The 22017-nt window shown below is 33.4% G+C and overlaps 1 protein-coding gene across 1 annotated transcript in view; it reads left to right on the forward strand.

The window, feature by feature from the left end:
* The window catches only part of LOC140447820 (trace amine-associated receptor 1), an 832360-nt gene that overhangs the window by 287979 nt on the left and 522364 nt on the right, over positions 1-22017 (forward strand). The gene's annotated exons all lie outside the window — the stretch shown is intronic.

Here is a 22017-nt window from a genome sequence, read left to right on the forward strand (position 1 = left end):
TCCTGCGATATTCTCTACTAGCAGCCCTACCATTCCCATTACAGAATCCATAAACAAATATTATGTCTGCATATTCTGTGGTCGAAAACTGATGTGGCATTTTGAACGAAAGTAACAAAAGCTCTACCAAAACTAACACAATGTACTTAGCGTAGATATGACAGAAGAAATATGTATTCTTGTACACATAAATAACAATTGATAATGACAATAATGACAATGGGTATAAAATATCAAGAAACGTCAAACGGTCAACGCCAATCTTCATTTTAAACTTTTTTAGATTTATTTTTATTTAGTACAGTTGATGCAATGTATTATTATTTGACATAAAATTTTAATCATTTACAATCAACAAAAACTAACACATACAAGAGGTTTGGCTTTTTAATCAATTTAATTTATTATTTATCGAAAATAATGCCCCAATACGATCTATGAGTAAAAATTTAAAATTGAAAAACAATTGATTCTATCGTAGAGATAATACAAAGTGACAGTAAAGATGTTAATTTTCTACGTATTAGATTATGTTGTAGGAACTCATTTTAATTAAAATGTTTGAAATTTATAAAATTTGTTTAAATTAATACCTTATAATTTGATACTGCATTATGGTTGTTCTATTTTTGGTAAGATTTGATCGTTCACTAAAAATTTAATAAAAGTGCGACAACATTGTCGAATATGTTGTTTTCATTGGCTATTTATGTAGTTTGAAAATCACTTATTGCATTTAAAAAAAAAATATATATATACACTTCTCCAAAAAATTAACGCACCACTTTGAAATATTAAAATATTTTATTAGCGTCAATAAAAATTTCCATTGCAATGTTATATTTTGCAAGCCCCTTGTGTATGCTATTCGCACACTCTATATTTATTGACTGTGTTTTATCGCTACAGTTCTTTTTTTGAAACAAAACAAAAACAAGCAAAAAATGTACTAATTCTATAAATATACTACTTTCCAAGTGTTCACGAATGTTATTCGGTTACTGTTTAATTGTTGATTATTGTTAATTGTGTTTATTATGGAGCGTCAATCACGTAATTTAACCCGAGATGAATGTGCCCAAGCAGTGATACTTCGGAAAAAGGTTGGAGTTACCGAAGAATTGGTAGTCGGTTTATTGTGTCTTACACATGCGTCTCACGGGTGTTAAAAATATTCCTCGAAACAGGGGATCATACTCGCAGACCAGGGCAAGGACGAAGCCGGGTAACTACCCCTATTCAAGATCGATTTTTAAGAATTTCTGCTCTTCGACAACGTTTTGTAACACATCGAAGTCTACAAATTCAGCTTCGAGACGTGCATGCTATACAAATTAGTACTGAAACTGTTCGCCAGCGACTTAGGAAATACAACTTAACACCTAGGATTGCCGCCCGAGGTCCTCTATTAACTGCAGAGCATCGAAGGGAAAGACTACATTTTGCCAGAGAACACGTTAATTGGTTGGAGGCTAACTGGGAACGAGTGATATTTACTGATGAATCCCGATTTTGTTTGTACAATAACGACAGACATGTTCGTGCGTTGCGACGACCCAACGAACGATATGCTCAGTGTAACTTCTCATACACCACATTTTTTGGTGGATGATCCGTTATGGTGTGGGATGGTATTTCTTTGACCGCACGTACGGACCTAGTGGTCATACAAAATGAAACTGTTACAGCTGAAAGGTACATATTGGAGATCCTGGAGCAACATGTAGTACCATACGCTCCTTATATCGGTGAAAATTTCTTACTAATGCAAGATAATGCCAGACCTCACGCTGCACAGATCGTCAGAAATTATCTAGAAGAGGTAGAAATTAACACCATGGAATGGCCAGCACATAGTACGGATTTAAATGCGATTGAAAATCTCTGGGATATCCTTGGTAGGCGATTGAGAGCGACACCGATCCAACCAAACAACTTACAGGAAGTGGGAGAAAGACTGATCCAGATTTGGAGAGAACTAGACCAAAATGAAATACGACAATTAATTTTAAGTATGGGCCAACGATGTAAGTCTGTTATACGTAGTATAGGTGGAAACACTCGTTATTAAGACTTTTTTCATATTTTAGTTTACTTTTCTTATCATTATTTTTTTAGAATTTTCCGTTTTATTTTTTTTTCTCCTGTACTTCAACATTTTCTGATGATTAGACAAATTGTTGTAATTACTAATAAAATGTAGAATAAATCTGGTGAAGTTTTATTACTTATTCTTTGCCTGTTTACAAATAAAATTGATTTATTGAAGTGGTGCGTTAATTTCTTGGAGAAGTGTATATATATATATATATATATATATATATATATATATATATATATATATATACCCGGTATTTAGGCGTTCGACGCCCTTCCGGTAGGGATCTATGGAGGAGTATCACTTAGCCGCAAGCCCTTATCTCTTGCCGTACTGCTCCACCATAGGCCGATCAGATACCAGCATATTCTAGACTAAGCCGCAGATTCATTTTAGAATTTTAAACTGCTGCGTTAGCCTTTTTGTTTTAGATTAGGCAAGCCAGCCGCCCAGCTCGCTTGCCTAATCCGATCGACTAAAAAAAAAAAATTATACAGGTTGTAATATTTAATACGAATCCCTAAATTAATTTTTCCAAAGCCAGTCCTGGAATTTTTTAGTTAAGCTAATACCAGTCGAATGCTTGATAGTAGTGTACTGTATCATGCAAAAATTAAAAAAATCAAATGAGCCGTATAAACACTACAGTAAAATGAAATAAATGGTCAATTACACAAATCACCCTGTTAATTAATAAAGAAGAGGAGTTGACATTTTTTAGTGGCCACATGATATGCTCCCTGAGGGACTCTACATATGGTAGAAGTATGTAAAGTTCCTCATGACTCACCCTGTATAACAAATTTTGGAACATTTTCTATCGACACCCGAACTTTCTTCACTCAAAAAGTTATTTCAAAGTCAATCAACATTTTTTTATTACATCTGTATAATACTTTAAAGTCACGATCACTCTTATTTCTTTTTAATGTATAATATTTTTTGGACACAAATTAAACATGAACTCATCCATAGCTTTGTCACGATGCTGAAGTCTGGTAACTATTAGACTTCAAAATTACGGAGTAGATTCTCATCCTAAAGAGCATAAAGATATTTTTATTCATATCAAAAATGAGAACATTCTCACAACAAACTGTACATAAGAGTATCTACTCAAGCCGTGTATCTACTTCTGTTTCTTATTCATACCACGTGGAATATTTATTAAAAATTTGGAGTATAAAATAAATTCTCATTTTTATTCATACTACCCAATAACTTATCTAACTCGCTTATCTAACAGCACCGTCTAAGTCCTTTTGACTAATTTTACAGGAGGGGGAATAAACGGTATAATGTTATTATTTTTGAGTGTTTATAAGTAATTTTTATTTAAATATGTTTTCTAATAGATTAAAATAATAATCAATGATAATATTCATGTTTTTATTTTATTTTATTCTTGTTTTATTTTGATTAACGCGGTGTTACATAAATATTTAAAGGACTTTGAAATGAGCTAGTAAACTAATTTTGTTAATAAGTTTATGGATAAGCAAAAAAACTATAAACTTGACATTTATTTTATATTTCCTTTTATAAAAATAAGTGAAACAATTACTAATTTACATTAGAAACTTTGTTATTAAGTACGTTATACATAGGTTCTTACTCACTTTCTAAATCACATTACTGAGATCATCTTACTTAACAGATTAAGTAACAAAATTAAACTTTCACAACAAATTCTATACCTACCACGTATTAAAACGAATAACAACTTCTTCTTCTGGTGCACTCCATTACTGGAGGTTTGCGATTACTACATCAAAATGTTCTCTACTCTGCGCCAGTCTTAGTAATTATTGAACGCTCATGCTTGTCTAAGTTCTGATATTGCAAAGCTATGACATGGCTCTTCTGCATACTCCGCTTCTATCTTACCTTCAATTATTAATTGCAGCAGGTTTTATTTGTTATTTCTCATTATGTGGCCTGGACACGAGGTATTAGTTTCATTTATCGTTATATTAAGTTCCAACCCTCTATTTATGGTATTTAATACTGTTTGATTTGCAATGTACTCTGTATATAATATTTAAAGCATTCTGTGATAAAGCTATATTGCAAAGGCTTCTAGCTGTCTCATGGTACTTAATTTTTATGTCCAAGATTCAAGTCCATACAGAAGGACTGACTCCAAAAGTAGCAGTACATTTATTGTACATGTTCCTAACCTGTTTTATTCGTATTTAAGAACCTCACTTATTATTTAGTATTACTCCTAAGTATAGGAATTTGTGAACTTGTTCTAATTGAGTATTATTTAGGTCGATGTAACAATTTTCATCGCTTTTGCTAATCACCAGTACTTTAGGTTTTTAACGATTTATTGTCAGTCCCATTGCTTCACTTGCATTATTTTTGTCTGTCTGGTATATTTTGTAAGTTTTTAATTTTTTGTGCTATTAGAACGGTATAGTCTACATACCTGATTTAAGTAATATATTTAACAATCTCGGTGCTGTCTGATGCTTGTTTGAATAAGCAGTCAGAGTATCAGTTAAAGAGCAATGGAGACATTACACAGCCTTACCAGACACCTCTTTGTAAACGGATGCTTTCAGTAGTGTGGTTAGAATATTTTTAAGTTGCTTCTTGGTTCCAATAAAAGTTTTGAATTATTCGGATTTTTTTTTGCGTCTAGCTTCATTTTCTGCAGTTCATACAACAATTTTTTATGATGGACTTTATCAAAACCCCTCTGGTATTCGATGAAAAAAGGTAAACTTTTTTCTAGCGATCGTGGAATTTTTTAATGAGTGTGTGAGTCGCAAACAGCGCCTGTTTTGTTCTCAAGGCCTTTCTAAATCCGAACTAAAAGTCACTTATGTCTATTTCACATTTTTTTTAAATTCACATTCTGTATGATATTTACTTTAATGAGCCTAAATTCATCGCATTTGCCAGAAATTAATTTCTTTATAGACAAAAGCAAAAACTTGGGTTAGTTCGGAAACATATTCCCATGAGATTTTTTTGTATAATCACTTTCACGACTTACGCCAATATAAGGTTTCAGAGATCGCCCAGACGAAAAATTGTTTAATTTTTTTTAATCAATTTTTTTAAACAAATTGTAACAATCAATTTTTTCAACCCTGACAATTTTTTTGAACTTTTTGGAATACAGTAAAACCTCCGTTAACCGAAATAATTGGGGGGGGGGGGAAGCCGTTTCGGATAACAAGAATTTCGGTTAAAAATAACATTGTTTTTTATAATATTCTTGATCAAAGTATTGGTATTAAAAAATACTATGAGTAGATTTCGTAATGTTTTCTAATAAATAAATCCAAAATAAAGTAATAAAATTAAGGAAAATGAACAAGTTTAACATGGTTTTTTAAAGAAATCTGCTATTTTTTTGTGTTTTCGTTTGACAACGATGTTTCTCTCTCCCTCCATCGTTAATTTGCAGAACGTCATGAGTTTGCCTCATTCGATTGTTCGACGAAACGTAAAGCAATCTGAAAAGGACAAAACTTTATGTAATGACAACAAAAATTAAGAATCTAGTCGTGTTCCTAACTAATTAGGCCTACTGTATAAAATTCTTTCCTCTAAAGCATTGAAAATCTCGTCGATGGTCTTGTGCTGCCTGTTGCCTCTTGGGTCGTCATCTTCGTCATCTGATATGCTCAGGTTGTCTTGATAAAGAACCATATCAATGATGTCCTGGTCGATGAATTCACGTTCTGAGTCATCAGCTGCTAACCAGTCACGTATCTCTTTTTAGTTAATTTTGTCATGTCCCGGCAAATTTTTAATAAAAGGTTTAATTTCTTCTGTCGTTTTCTTACCATTTTCTTCTTCAATCATCGTCAATCAAAATCTTATCAAAAAGTTTGTTCCAGCGTTTTTCCAAAGTTGAAGATTTGATCTTGGCCCACGACTCAGCTCACCAATAAAAATGTTTTATTGTTAAAGATTTGAGAATTTCGGGAACACTTTTGGATTAATTCTCCTGTAATAACAGATGTCTTAAGAATGCTTCTCTATAATGTCTCTTGAATGTCTATGACTCCCTGGTCCAACGGCTGGATTAAGCTTGTGATATTCGGTGGCAAAAATCTGACAATTGTCACCATTTTGTAGATTTTGAGGGTGAGGGTGCATTGTCAACAAGCAACAATGCTTTGATGAGAAGGTTTTTTGATTTTAAAAAGGATTTTACACTTGAGACGAATTCATTTTCAAACTATTCTAAAAATAAAGTGGTCGACATCCATGAACTTTTTTGGCTTCTATACCTTAAAATGCCTTTTCGGAGATATCTTTTAGAGCTCTTGGTTTTTGCGATTTCCCAACACACATAGACACCAATTGGTGAGTGAAATTAACGGAATTGTTTACGTTTTGCGACAAACATTTATTTTTAATTGACGAAATTATTGAAACTGTCAGCCGTTTCGGTTAAACGATGTTTCGGTTGAAAAGGTTTCGGTTAAGGGAGGTTTTACTGTAGTTTAAAGAAAATAGGTTTCTTGTAGTTTTTCTGTAAACTCGATCGTTTTCGAATTATAGATAATTAAAAACTGAGAAAAATGCAAAATTATGATTTTCAAGCTCAAAAACACAAGTAAAAAACATTTTATTATTTGAATTCACCAAAGACCTTAATTCAAGTTTAAATCTTGCTCTATCATTTCTCGATAAGTATTTTGTTATTTTATTTTATTTTAAAATATGCCTTATAAGAACACGAGTCTTAAGATGCTTTGTATTTTCTACCCTTTTATATGGAGTCGAAGCCTGGATTTTGACGGAGGCAACATCCACACGATTAGAAGCCTTCAAAATGTGGCGCTACCGCCGCATGCTCAGAATTTTCTATATCCATCATGTTACAAACAACACCGTGATCCAACGTATGAATAAAGATCTGAAAATTATGCGTATCGTGAAAATCAGAAAGATGACATACTTAGGACATGTGATGCCTAATGAGAAGTATCAACTAATTTTACAAGGCAAGATAAAAGGCAAAAGATCTCAAGGGCGCAAAAGGAAATCGTGGTTAAAAAACATCAGACAGTGGACAGGAATGACTACCATACATTTATTTAGAGCAGCTGTCAACAAAGTTAAATGAACCAACGTGATTGCCAACATCCACAGAGGATAGGCACCAAAAGAAGAAGAAGGAGAATTCTTGAATATATCTGCCAACAAATTATCAAGACCCAAAAACTGTGAGATGACGGTAAATCAGAAAGGATTTTCCCCCTGTCAACGGAATAATTAAGCCTCCTACATTTGGTGAAAGGACCTCCTGGCCAGTGTTTAGAAGAGAATTCGAAGTTGCTGAAAAATGAACAGGGAGCAACTGCACTCAACCGTTGAGGTAAGGCTGTCGAAATCCTCCAAAACGTTCCATAGGATGCACAAAAGAATTAAAAGACTATCCTACCTGCTCATCAACTAAAATACGGCAGCCAATATTTAAATCAAGTATACCAGATTTAACTAAAAGTGTGCCTTCAAGGCTCTAACGAATCTGAGCAAGAATACAAAGAGTGGAAGTAGAAAAAAAAGGTACGACTCTCCAAAAGGTTTCCTACACCAATTCATCATCCAATGTTTCCTTGATAGCCTGCGTGATGTAGGTATCGAGAAGATATTAAAACTAGGAATAGGATGCTACCAAATATTGAAGGACGCTATTGTCGCAGCATTGGAGTGTAAAGCCGTGAAGAATGTATCCCGCCATTAAGGCAAAATTTATCAAACAAGAGGTGTTACTAAAGTAGAAGTAGGCGATTAAAATACGATGTCTAAAATGTTGGCCGCCCAATTCAAGAAATATCTACGCTTAATAGCTAATTCTTTGAAACAAACACGTCAAGGGCGCCCAATGTGTTAAAATTGTGGATTGGTAGGCCACCCACCGTTAACGTAATTGTAGACAACGTATAAGAGCAGATGACAGAAAATCGACCAGCAGGCCATTCCCACTAATGAACTTCTCAATAGTCACCCAGCAGGAAGAAGTAATGGGAATGCTTACGGCCTCTACCCGAGGAAGACTGCTCGAGAAAGTCAGCGGCCTAAAGGATCGACCTGTTAGTTTCAAAAAAAGTGATGCAGTTTGACTCTATCAACCAACCAGAAGAAAATAGTCAAGTCCCAAGTTGCAGCAGCCCTGGGAGGGACCGTATCTGGTTACTAAGAAGATAAAAAATCTTGTAACGATGGTGCTACTAATGCCACGAAATGAGCCGAAGGTCGTTTATCTGTAGAGACTGTGTCCTTATTGAGGGCAGAATCCACCGATTTGGTCTACTTGGGTACTGTTCAGGGCAAACAGCCTAAAAGAAGGAGGCAATGTTACGAGACACATTGCTCTAATTGCAGCCCTGACGTAACAGTACTTGTAGAAGTCGAATTAACCACTTTGTCATCAAAGTTCTTGAACTCCATATGTGTATTTTCCTATTGTGTTATATTAAAGTGCTGATTAATTATTATTCGCACCTTCGCTAAAACTCTAGAACAGATGTTCGCGTATATAAACTATACGGCTCCTTTGAATAGATAGAAATTAAACAAGTGTTTTGGTAAGTGATACTCACATTATTACCGGCGATAAATATTAGTGTATTTATAATTATCAATAAGATAATATTTGTAGTGAATTTATTTTGTAGTTGAGTAAATTAATAAAATTATTGTAACTACGTAGACTTCAATTAATCCCTGAATCCACAAAAAAATGTAACAATATCTTTCATTCTCGTCCAGTTTTCCTCCGTAGTTTTCTTTTTGCCTGACGTCGACTTTATTTTTGGTTCTAACATACTGGTTATTTTTTGTTTTACGGTATCAATTGCCATATTTTCTCTACCAATAGTAACTGTTTGCTCATTTGTATTTGCGAGTCTTATAAATACCTGGCCTAGTTAATATAATCGTCCATTTACTTTGGTGAATAATGAATATTATAATTTGGTAAATTTCGTAAAATCACGTAAAATACAAAATGTCACAACGTATTAATTATCCGATTTATACTGTTAAAATGTGTTTTCCATAGATTTTTAGAAACTGGCATATATTGTTTGTTTTACTGGCCCCAAAGTGGATCGTCGCTGTAAATAACATTGAAATCTAATTGACTTAAATTACAAAAATTCAGAAATACACTAAAAATATTTCTAAATTATAAATTCTCCATAAAAGTTCTAAATTTTATAAATGTTTGCAATATTTTTAAATTGGCAGAAATATGGGATAATAAAAAATACATTCTCGTGGATATAGAATTCTATTGCAATGATTGCACTGATTGCAAAATCCGAACTGTGTAAAACCAGAGATACGGTTTGATAAATTTACAAATTGAATCCAGTGAGATAAAAAAATTGTTTGAATGACATTACAAATATACATATAACTCTGGAACAGTTGTTACCAACACATTTTAGTGCTTTTTATGTTTGAGGTCGTGTTTTTTAAAATATGCACACATTGTTAAAAATTTTAAGTATATTTTTATAATAAAATTGTTCTATAGTCAAAATAATTTAAAGCGTGTTTAATAAATTTGTTGAATAATTTTTATCTTTTCACTTCATTTTTTTTGTATTTCTTCTGGATCTACAGAACGTATTCTTCGAGTTACTTTTAATGTAATCGACGTATCCCTGATTGTCCTTTTAACAATTTGTTCTTATTAACTAATCATCTTGGAATTGCTTATTTTATTAGAATTATAAAATGATTTATAAATACGTTGTATTTTTTATGACAAGAATGCTATTATTCTTTCTCTATCCTTTATAAGGACGTAGTGAGTGTTTTTGTAACATTTGCTAAAAAATTTATAAACATTTAAGATTTTTTATAATCAATTCTCGTCGGTGATACTACAATATGTCGTATGTCGGAATGAGGTAATATTTCAGAAAAGACAAAAAACTCTTCTCGTCGACCATTTTTAAATTTGAAAATGCGATTATTTGTGTATGATGTGTCCTTTTATTTGGGTATTAGTACAGGAACACGATTTTTTTGGTCAGTGTAATGTTAAGCAAAATGCCGTTACATATGACATATTGCATTGAAAGTTTAAATATTTAAATATTTTATGTCACATACGACAATTTTGTAATGCATGTACACCTCAGAAAAACAATTAATTATTTTCAAACCTTTTGTTTATTTTATTTAAATGGCGGAGAACAAAACTAAAAATTCTAAACTAATAAACTGGAAAGAAGAAAATATCATACACATTAATTTTTTATATGTGAGCAGACTTGGAGAGACACACAGGTATGTTTTAAATTATCATAAAATGCATGATAATCTGATTCTATAACAGATTTTAATTGTTGAAGATGTAAGAATTTTGAATCCTCAATTGGGCGTGGCGATAAATATAAGGGTTCGTGAATGACAGACGTTCTAGTACGACTTGGTCTTCGTGGCAGTTCGAGCCATTCATCAGTAAAATTGATTTTGTATTTTATCAGTCCTTGAGGAAGATATTGCAATTCACAAATATCTGTGACACAAGGATCACCTTTTTGGCTTCCAGGTCGAATTTGTGTGTACATTCCTTTGCTGTATTGTAAAAAATCGCTGTAATGCAAAGACACTACTTTGTAAGGGGATGGGTTTCGCCTGGCATTCAGTTTTTCTTCCTAACTTTCTCTAAATCACACTGTGGACGACCGAATTCACCTCCATCTGGGTATGTCCTACCTCTAGGTACTTTTGTTCTATAATAATATTTTTCTCCATAGCTATCTCCAGCAAACCATTTGACATATTTACATTTCTGTTTTGGTACGTACAACCGTCGCTCCATAGGATTATTGTCTTCGACTTGTGTCTTTCTATCTCTTAATTAAGAAACTTCACTAAAATAGAAACAAACACATCGCTATCTAAACCTCCATTTCCCTCGTGCCATAAATAACAAGCCACATCTTTGTTATTAAGATTAAAAAATGTTTGGTTGTGAACCTTCAGTTTTTGTTTATAGTACATGGCAGAGGCTTGGGTATATGGACAAAGAAGAACGGCTTGTAATTTCATAGTGTAGACATAACTTAAGTTTTCTGCCTCTGACGAGATAGCTTTTTGTTTGTCTTGTTCTTTTTCCGAGCGTGCCTGTTCTTTCTTGGCAACATGTCTATCATAATCTGATTGACTTAAATTTCCCTTCTTAAACATCACACATGTGTTGCACTGGTCCTTACGAGGAGTGTAAATTTCAAGATTTTTTGTCTTAAAAGTTTGAAAGAAAAGTCTCCAAGAACAAGATCTTATGTTTTGACGTTCACAGTAGTTAATAAACTCACGATGCAAATGTCTGTAACTGTTCCAAGTGGGTTCCAAATAAAGTTTTCTACTGGATGCTCGACAGTAGTGCGATTCAACTTTAGGCAGGCTGTCTAAGAATGTATTAACATTGTTTGTGCATTCAGAATCCTTCGGTGGCTCTACTAAAACTGGTCTAATAGCTTGCACTTTATTTGGTAAACATTTCTTTGAAACCCATTCGCTTACAGATCTTTCGCCAACACCTAAAGTGGCTAAAAACATTTTTTTGCATACATGATATTTTTTTGAAGAGTCCTTATTATCTCTAGCTATTAAATAATATTTAAAACCTGTTTTCTTTCGGGACTCCTCTTCGACAGTGTTTCTTCTTCTGTGTTTGGGCTGAGAGTGCAGTACAAGACTGCTTACATAAATTTGTTTACCTTCCCAAGAATTAATTTTCCAGAAATAGTGAAATATTTGATTACGCATTTCATTCGTAATTTGCGAACATTCAAATTTTTGTTGCGGCCCCTTAGATTCATTTTTGTGCCCCTCACATGATGGCTTTAGTTGGCGCCTACCTTTATAGGCTGTCTGCTGGTACGTTCCTTCACTATTTTTCTGAAATCCCATATACGCATGTCCTTTAAGTCTGGCTTGTGAATTTTTTGCTCGTTTCCACTGTGATGGATCTCTTTGCCCTTTACTCCTGCGTTTTTTTGCTCTTGCGTCCGGTATCTGATGATCCTCTTGGTTTCCAACTAAATTTTCTGAGTCAGTATCAGTTTCTGTTGGCAGATACTCGCTGCCACTGTCACTTTCATGAAATGGATCGATATTTTCTTCTTCTATTGTCATTTCTTCCTGATAGTCAATTATTGGTATATCATTGTCTGTGTTCTGTTCCAAATAATATTATTTTGGAGCTATATCGGTTTTGGAATGCGATGTTTCTTTTGGAATTTCTGCCACTTCCAGGGGTGTTAAAACTGGATTCTCTTCCAATTCTGTATTTTCTAATAGATTTTCCACTGGCTCTGGAACCGTGCTTTCTGTTCTTTGAGGACTTGATGCGTCGTCCAATTGATATGTCAAAATGTTGATATTATCGTCTTCAGTTACTTGGTGAGAGGCGTCTGCTCTTGAAGCTGAATTTAAAGCTAATTCCACCAACAGCCGTGCTCTGTTCGACATTATTGATTCTCTGAAAAGAAAAAATAAAACATGCAATATGTTGTATGTCAATACCTAACTTGAAGAGGAATAACACTAAATAAGCTAAATTTTGAATGTAATGTGTCGTATGTCGCATAGTATTATTCAACTAATTAGTGTAAAAAACGTAAATCTCATTATAAGAACCTAAATTATAAAATAATTTATTTATGGAAAAAAATTGAGGTTATACTATTTATTTTTTTAATTATTATTGTGTTTCTCAACTAAAAATTGGACTATATATAAAGTTTTAGTATTTTAAATTCAAAAAAGAACAAAGAACTTACCATATACAGATTGAACGAATTTAAAACGGAACATACGAAATCAATGTATTTCGGCTCAACTCCGCTCTAGGTGGTTGGCCAACAAAAGGTTGTCAAATAATTATATTATAAAAATCCAATACTTCAGCGGGCTACTGGATTCGGAACTCATTCAAGAACAAGTCAAAACTCCACCCAAATAGGTTGCCTAGAATCACTGAAAAACTAGACATAAAAAGCAGTTATTATGCTGTCAATCCACTTATCGCTTCCTTATAGTCCAAGAGATAGGGCCGAATTTATAATGTTAACTATTAAATATTTTTGGTATAACAAATAGTAATTTTACTTATTTTTTATTACAATAAAAAGGTTTTTAAATTTACATTGCATAAATAATGATTGTTTAGATATAAGAAAAATTTGATTTATTATTACATTAATAATCAAATACAAAATATATTATTTCTATTTATCAATAGGTAAAATTCAATTTGTAGAATTCCTTTAACATTTTATAAATAATTATTAATAAAAATCAATTTAATAGTGGAATTATCAATTTTTTAAGTTTTGAAATTTACTTTGTAGATATTTTCAATATTTTTTTTGACGTGACAACGTCTTAAATTAGGTTGTGGCTCGGAGTCATTCATGAAAAAGTGTAACGCCCGCTCACGTCTGTTACAGTGAGTCACCGAACGAGAGAGAGGCCCGCCGGACCGGCGAATGCCTTGCGTCTCTCTCCCACTCAAACATGATCGGTCCGCTGCGCGCGCAGCACTAGAGAATTAGGCGCGTTGAATCGGTGCGTGCTTCCGTGCTTGTGTCTCTGTCTTTCTCGAGCGTTCTTGGCGTTCAAGACACATTACAGCAGAAACACTTCCTTTCATTTCATATTTCTCCTATCATCGTCCTATCCTCAACAAAATTACTCAAATAGAAATTAGTTAAATTTAAGTTTACATGTACAATGTTTTAGTAAACAAAATATATTTCTATAGTTAAAATTTGTGCAATTCTTATTTTCATTCAATTCCTTGTTCCTATTGTGCAATTTAATAATATTCATATCAATAAATATTCTACCGAGAAAAAGACGTTGTCACGTAAAATCTTCGCCCGTAAAACCGACTTTACAGGCAACCGATTTTTTTTTAACTTTCAAATTGATTGAATTTTTTTTCATTAGTTAATTATAATTTTACAAATTATGTTTGGACATTAATTTTGCATTATTATTATTTTAAAATATTAAAATAATAATGATGCGCGTTCATTTAGATCAGTAATTCTAGACGCATGCGCTAAATGTAATAAGTATCAAGATGCTTTTATTCAACTTCGATTTGACTGACTTCGATTGTAATGAAGTTTTTGAAACCTTAGTCACTTATATGGAACAGGACTGACGAGAACAATTCCAAAAAGAAAAGTAAACGATGTCAGATTTTTACTATTTAACCGGCAGTATAAGTTGCATGATGTGAACGAGCCTTGAAAAAAAACTAAAAAATTTCGATGCTTCAAGCTTACCACCATGTCAAGATGAATTACACCAACATCTACTGCGAGCTCATTATATTTCAAATATTTGGACAAATGCTCATAAAAAAGTACCAACAGAATTGATTGTTGAAGAACATGGTTGGGAGTTTGAAGATGAAACATATAAATTCAAATGGTTTAGTGGACCTCAGATGCCAGAATCAGTTCGAGAAGTAGTGATTGAAAATGAAGCAGATAATGAATGTGATATTATTGAAAGTAAAAGTGACGAAGATGATGAATGTGATAACATCAATGAGAGTGAGAAAAATGACGAAGTTTTTCTAAATTTTTTTTTTCTTATCGGAAAAATCGTTTGAAAATTTTTGGAAAAAAATCATGGTATAACTTACAGAAAATTGAAAGGATTCTACAAATTGGATTTTACCTCAAAAAATTACGAAAACTCTACTTGACGCTTCAAATATCGGTATAAAAATATCATAATAAAATCAGTTTGAAAATTGTTACCGAGACCTAAAATGCGCAGGCAAGTGGTACATTTGACCCCGTTTTGTGGCTCTCTGTACCAACCCAGCTGTCCGCCCTTTTGGATTTAGAGTTTTTAGGGGCTAAATAATAAGCCATGAAAATGGCGGACATATTACTTATCGTTAATTTTTCCCCAAAAAATTGCAACTTCACCCCTGTCCGCCACCCCTTATGTATCCACTCTCTCGTCCGCCCTTTGGGATTTCGTCTAGTTATACCAAGATCTTACTCTGGGCAAATTTTCAGCCATATTATCGATCGTTAATTTTTCCGAAAAAAATTTCAACTTCATCCCTGTATAGCTACCCCCTGTACCACGAGGGACGTCCGCCTGTAAGGCAAAGTCTTAACCCAGTTACAATGAATATATTCCAATAGAGAAATGTCATATTACTGATCAGTTCAAAATTTCGGCTCTATCTCTCCGACTATTAGGCAAACTCCTCTTTCCTTTAAAGGAGACAGATAGTTGAACGATATTTTATACAATGTCTATCACCGGGTATGTATTTATTTTTGTCCAAGTTTTATATTGGTCCACTATTTCAAATGCAGTTCAAACAGACATATATTAAATTGTATGTTCCGTTTTAAATTGGTTCAATCTGTATATTATGTATTTTGTATGTATGTACCTACATAAATTCACTTTTATCACTTCTAACGGCTGTTTTTAAGTTTACAGTTGACTACCTAATGAGCAATTTAAGTGACATACGCCGTATCGAAATATCCAATTGTGCGGCGTTGCCACATACGGAGAGAATGATTCTGACATACGCCATATTGAAGTATCCATTTTAGTCAAGAAAAACTTACGACATATTTGCACGTATAAAAAATCATGGTAACTGTTAAACTTTCACCTACGATATTTTGCAGGGGCGTAGAGGACTGCAATTTGATTACAATGGATACATAAACGGAAAATGGCCGTATTTGTGACATACGACAAATTGCAGTATCACCGACGTTATACGTATCTAGAAAATGAATTGCTACGAAATTTCATTCGATTTGTAATTATTTATTATATCACCCACAGGAGTCATACAATCTTCCACAAAACTTTACACAAAACCTACATAAACTCAACTCACGCATATAAACAAACAAAACCATCCAAAAAGCAGTATAAAACAGTTAAAAACATCTGGTTGGAGTTGCAAACACTTAAAGGTTACTTTAGTCATTGATCTTCATAAGGCTCTGATGGTTTTAAAAATTCGCTAATTAATGCACGTTTTTTTCTCTAAAACTTGGGCTATATTGGCTTAACATATATACTAAAACTCCACAGATAGTGTTAGAGTGGGTGATCGTTAATCTTAAAAAGTTTCAATACGTGAACGGCCGTACCTCAGCGGCCAGACACTGGTATTCCAAGCTAGAGCACACAAGTTCGATTCTCGGCACCAACAACATTTTAATTATTCGAAGGGCATATAAAACCGTTAGTCCCCTGTGCTGGTGTGTATAGACACTAGCTATTTAAAACATATGTAAATGGTGCCGGATTCTGCTCGAAAGGATCTCTCCAGTACGGCAAAAATTCTATACGATATTATTACTTTTGTATATTCATAATACAAGGTGTACTAAGTTAAGGGGACACCATATCACTGAAACTCTTTACTACACTTTTGGACTATATATGTGATTAACAAGTGCTTACATATACATGGAGAAAATTTAGCTATCTAAGGTTTTCAGATGACATTGTTAATAGATGAGAAAATAGATGAGACCAAGAAACTTTTAAATCAGCTCTACCTTTCGTCTTTAGAAGTGAAATAGAAAATTACTATTTCTAAAATCTAGATAATGAAAATCTTATAGTCAGTCAAAATATATGCGTAGAAACAAGATTCATTCGCACAAAATAAGATAATCAAACCGTTGAGCTTCTCCGTCATATAAAACTGACTTGGGTAACCTTCGGAATGTTAAACTATGTTTTCAAATCGTCCGACATCCAAATATGTCTTAAAAGAAAAATCTTTACTCTATGTGTGTTGCTGAAGTTGACTTATGAAAAAGAAACTTTGACCATGACAAGGGAAAAAGTGGAAAAGATCCGTGCGGATTAAAGAGCGATGGAGAATGCTATGTTGGATGTTTCTCTATACTAAAGCTACAAAGAAAATAAGAGAGAATATAGTATAATATGAAATGGAACTGGGCAGATTATATGGCTTGAATGACAGATAACAGATAGAGAAAGCAGCTACTGGAATGGAGACCGAGAGATGATATCTACCGAAGTAGAGGTCGTCCACCAACGGAATGGAATGACGATCTAAAACCTTGCCAGAAAATCTGGATCCAAGAGGCACAAAATCGAAGCAGATTTATGAGGGAGATTTATATTCAGCAGTGGATAAGATTTATTAATGATGATCTTTTGTTTTCGATAATTATTAATGGTCATGTTATTTATTTACCATAATTATCCTAAAGGATATTTTTCCATAAATATGTTGCCAGATACCAAACCTTGCCTTCTTTTACTTATGTATCTAGTTACTAATTTTAAGTTAAAATATTATGTTTATGGTCCTTATCAATTTACGGACGGCTCACATTTTGAAAAACAATATACGTTTAGAAACTGATTTTTAATGGTCCATCTTTCCGCAGCGTAAATAACAATCGTAAAAATCATAAAAATCACTTGAATATGGCGTATTTTCGTGATTTGTGTAGTGCTAGTATCTTTTCATATTTTGGTGAGTTTTGCCGTAGTTTACCTGGCCATTATGAGGTGCCGACGTGTTTCGTCTTTGCACCCTTTACTACTGACTTACACTAATGATGACGAAGGCCAGGTAGTTAGCTTTACAAACAATACATTAAGAATATGGTTATTAATTAACATTACTAAAGTGGTTAGTGTCCTTCACCTTTAAGCTTTAAAAATTGATAATAATAAGCATAATATATATGAATTTAATCTACTATTTCTAACTTAGTACCTTCCTTTTTTGTTTTTGTGAGAACCATACATTTAATTTTAGATGTTTTATATTTGTTTTATATCTTAACTCCTTAAACTGGAGCACCAGGTAATTTTTCTATAGGCTCTTTTCCCCCTAGACTAATTCTCAGCCTACCCTCATCTTTTTGAATTGGTTATTTAGCTCCTCCAAACATTGTGACTCAATTATATTTTTTTTACTCTAGACTTTTGTTACTATAGACAGATACCATTACAAGATGCTATGAGCTGGTGCCAGCTGAGCTTTGGTTTTTTTACGAGGTTGCTCCTCCTTTTCCTGCTTTATGCGAGATTGGAATCAGCAAAGTAACAGCTTAAGTATTTAATTTACCTAAAACAAATTAATTTACTAAGACATACATCTAAATAAAAATCTACCTAATTAGTAAGGCAGATATCTGAAGTGAAAATACAAGACATTCGAGTACACAGAGGCATAGAATGTGGATTGGATCATTACTTGAGATTACTATAATCTCGAGCTTAAATATAAACGTAAAAACAATTACATCGCAATCGAAAACTACGAAAAAACTTAGAGTTACACAAACCTTAATGTAGACAGCCTTTGCGATGACAGCACACGAAAAATATATCAGAACAAACCAGACCAGGACCAGAGACTTAATAGTACATAATATGTAAACCACTACACAAATATACTTTATGCCCACATAGTAGAATCGCTAAAGGGAGCTCCATACGAAACCTTGGAAAAAGAAGAGGTGAACCTATTGACGAACAAATAATAGCATATTATGAAGTAATAAACTAGAACAACAGAAACACATAAAAAAATGAGCGTATTACAAATGGCTTACCTCCCAAACCTATCGACGAACCTATCCCGAACCTATTGACAAATAAATAATAGCATATTATGAAGTAATAAACTAGAACAACAGAAACACATAAAGCAATGAGCGTATTACAAATGGCTTACTTCCCAAGAAATAGACAACAAAAATCAATACCGCATTTTACAAAGAATTTACAAGAAAATGGTTATAAGACATAAAAACCAAATAGGGAAAAGAAAATGCGAGGAAATGGAACCATGTCTAGATGGAAGCAAGTGTCGCGAGGTTTGGAGATTCACGCGAAATCTAAGGAGCTAGGACATAACTACAGCCATTATACAAACCATAACACCAATGTATTTAAAAGTCATTATGGAAAAGGACTACACGAGTCCAGACCTAAATGTCTCCAACAAACACCCAGAAGATACCAAATTCATGGACCAGAAATAAACATCGGAGACGAACTAATTGCCAAACTTATAAAAATTATGAAAAAACCCTATGGACAAGAGATAATCCCGCTGAACTTTAAAGAATTGCAAGACCTAAGCTTGTTAATTTACTGAAAGAACTTTTTGAATTAATATCTAGACGGAGATAGTATACCTGAAAGTTGAAAAAAAAAATGGATTACAGCGATTTACAAAAAAGAAGATAAGACAGACTAAAAAAACTACCGCTGCATCTCAGTTACATGTACTCTCAGTAGATTGTACGAAATATTTATGAAACTCTTAGTCGAAAACGAATATAAACCACTTAAGCTGGAACAGCAAGCAGAATTTTCAGCTGAACGATCTTGCATTGACCACATTTATACTTTAACCTAACTAAAGGACAAAAAATAGCTAGGGATAGACCAACTCATCTATTATTTGTACAATTAACAAAAACTTCTCATACATTATCATTGTGTAGATTATGGCAAGTACTGGAAAGCTCATCTAGTAATATTATACTTGTGAGAGCAATGCAACGATTGTACAACGATATTTAATTAAAAATAAAGATTAACAACCAGATCTCTGAGAATTTTAGCGTTAAAAAAGTAAAGTTCGTGTAACCTTCTGGCTAAGGTCTAGTGTTAGGGTTTTCAGGTCGCGCAAGCGCCCCTAACATGACCTAACGACTACTTACTTAGCCGGGACGACGGCTTTACGTGCCTTCCAAAGCACGGTGGCAGCTCAGTTAAATTAGAAATTTTAAATTTTTGTCGGTGCCGGGATTCGAACCCAGGCCCCCAGCTTGTTAAGCCAGTAACATAGCCACTGAGCTACGGCTGCCACATTTTAGCGTTAATAAGAGACTATGTCAAGACAGCTGTTTATCTTTAACATTCTTCGTAGTCTGCCTGAGGTACTGAATAAATGGAGGTGATCATGTTCTTGAATAAATCTACTAAATCTACCATTAAATGATGAAACAACCCTATAGACTTTTTATTTTGTGGACTATCAAGTCGTCATCGCATAGGACCTGAAAGATGTGCTATTTATGACGTAGCGATTAATACAAGAATACGAATCATGGAGACTAAATGTTAACAAAAACTAAATAGCATAGGAGGAACTGAAAACGATGAACTATACTTAGAAGATGCAAATCTAATTTTGTATTGTTCCGAATATATCTATTTGGGGCTAAATATGGAAAGAGTTAAATGCACTAAAACAGAAATCGACAACCGAATCATAAAAAAAAAACAACAAACGATGCAATAAACTCAATACTTTGGTCAGAAACTATCTCGAAATAAAAAATACACCTATATGACAGCATTTTTAGAAGCATTGTATGCGAAACATGGCAAATCGCTAATAGAACAGAGCCAAAACTCCTTGCTTTGGAAATGGATTTTTAGCGCATACCTGTTGCTATATCAAGAATGATGCACGTAAGAAATAAAAGAATAAGACAAATCATGGAGTGAACAACCACCATCATAGAAGAAAAACAGCTTATTTAGCACAGACATGTACAGAGAATGACAGATCATCACATGTAGAGAGAATATACTAGACAATTATTAACACACAAACAAGACGCCTAGCTTTTCTGATCTCATATATACGCAACACGCAAGACGTTTATACATACACATACAATATTTTTTGTCTAACTGGACCAGCTAGTGCTACCATACGGTGACATCAACATTTTTGAGTTTATATTACAAAACTTGAAATACTTGCATAACAAAATTTGGTCTAGAACTGAAGAATAAGTATCTATAGTAATTACCCTTTTCTAATTACATTTTTATAACAATTTAAAAGCACGTTTTAACAATACTTACTATAGACGGATGTCCATGTTCGAAAGCTTGTAACTTTTACCAAATTTTGAAAATGTTAATAATACTGTTCCTTACTTACTAAAAGCGTGTTCAAAAATTACCAACGCATTCCGATTAAACCAAAAGCCATGTTGCCACTTCTAAAATGGGATTGTTTACCTTTACCACATGGTAGAAGAATTGAAGGGGTAACTCCAACCCCTTGCCCAGCAACTGAATATATAATACATTGCAACGAATATGAATTAGAAATAAACTTAAAGAAAACCAAGTTTATGGCATTCACATTAGCGTAAAACATCAAAATTAAGCTAGTACTAGAAAATACATCAAGTAAGTCATCTTTGTACAAATGCTAATCAGACAAAAGAAATAAGATGCGGTATTGAAATTACAAGGAAAACGTTTAAGAAAATTAGAAAACTTCTCTGTAATCGCAATATCAATATAACGCTACGTATAAGAATGCTTTAATGTTATATTTTCTCCACCAATTTGTGTGAAGTTAAGACCTGGACACTGAAACAATTAAACATTAAAATCCTGCAAGCATTCGAAATATGGTAATACTGACGTATTCTGGAAATATCATGGATGTATCGCAAGACAAATAAACAAGTTCTTGAAAAACTACGAAATAATTGCAAAGTTTTCAATTCCATAAAAATCAGGAAGTTGGAATACTTGAGGCACATCATGAGAGGTGAAAAATGCGAACTAGTAAGGAATTACAGGAAAAAATCAAAGGCCCAAGAAGTGAATAAAGAAGTAAAATCTTGTATCTACGCAATCTCTGTGAATGATTTGGTTGCGGTTCAGTTGAACTATTTAGACGCATAACCTACAAAATTATAATTAATTGTCAGAATTATTTCCATTCGAAAGAAAAAAGTAAAGAAGAAAAATCGTCGATGGACATGTAGCCATACAAGCGCAAAGATTCACGAAATGAAGAATATAACAGTAACTAAAGTATTTTTGAACCTTATCTAAAGAAGTAGCTTCAATGCTAAGCATAA

This window comes from Diabrotica undecimpunctata, chromosome 8 (assembly GCF_040954645.1).
Source record: "Diabrotica undecimpunctata isolate CICGRU chromosome 8, icDiaUnde3, whole genome shotgun sequence".
NCBI lineage: Eukaryota > Metazoa > Arthropoda > Insecta > Coleoptera > Chrysomelidae > Diabrotica > Diabrotica undecimpunctata.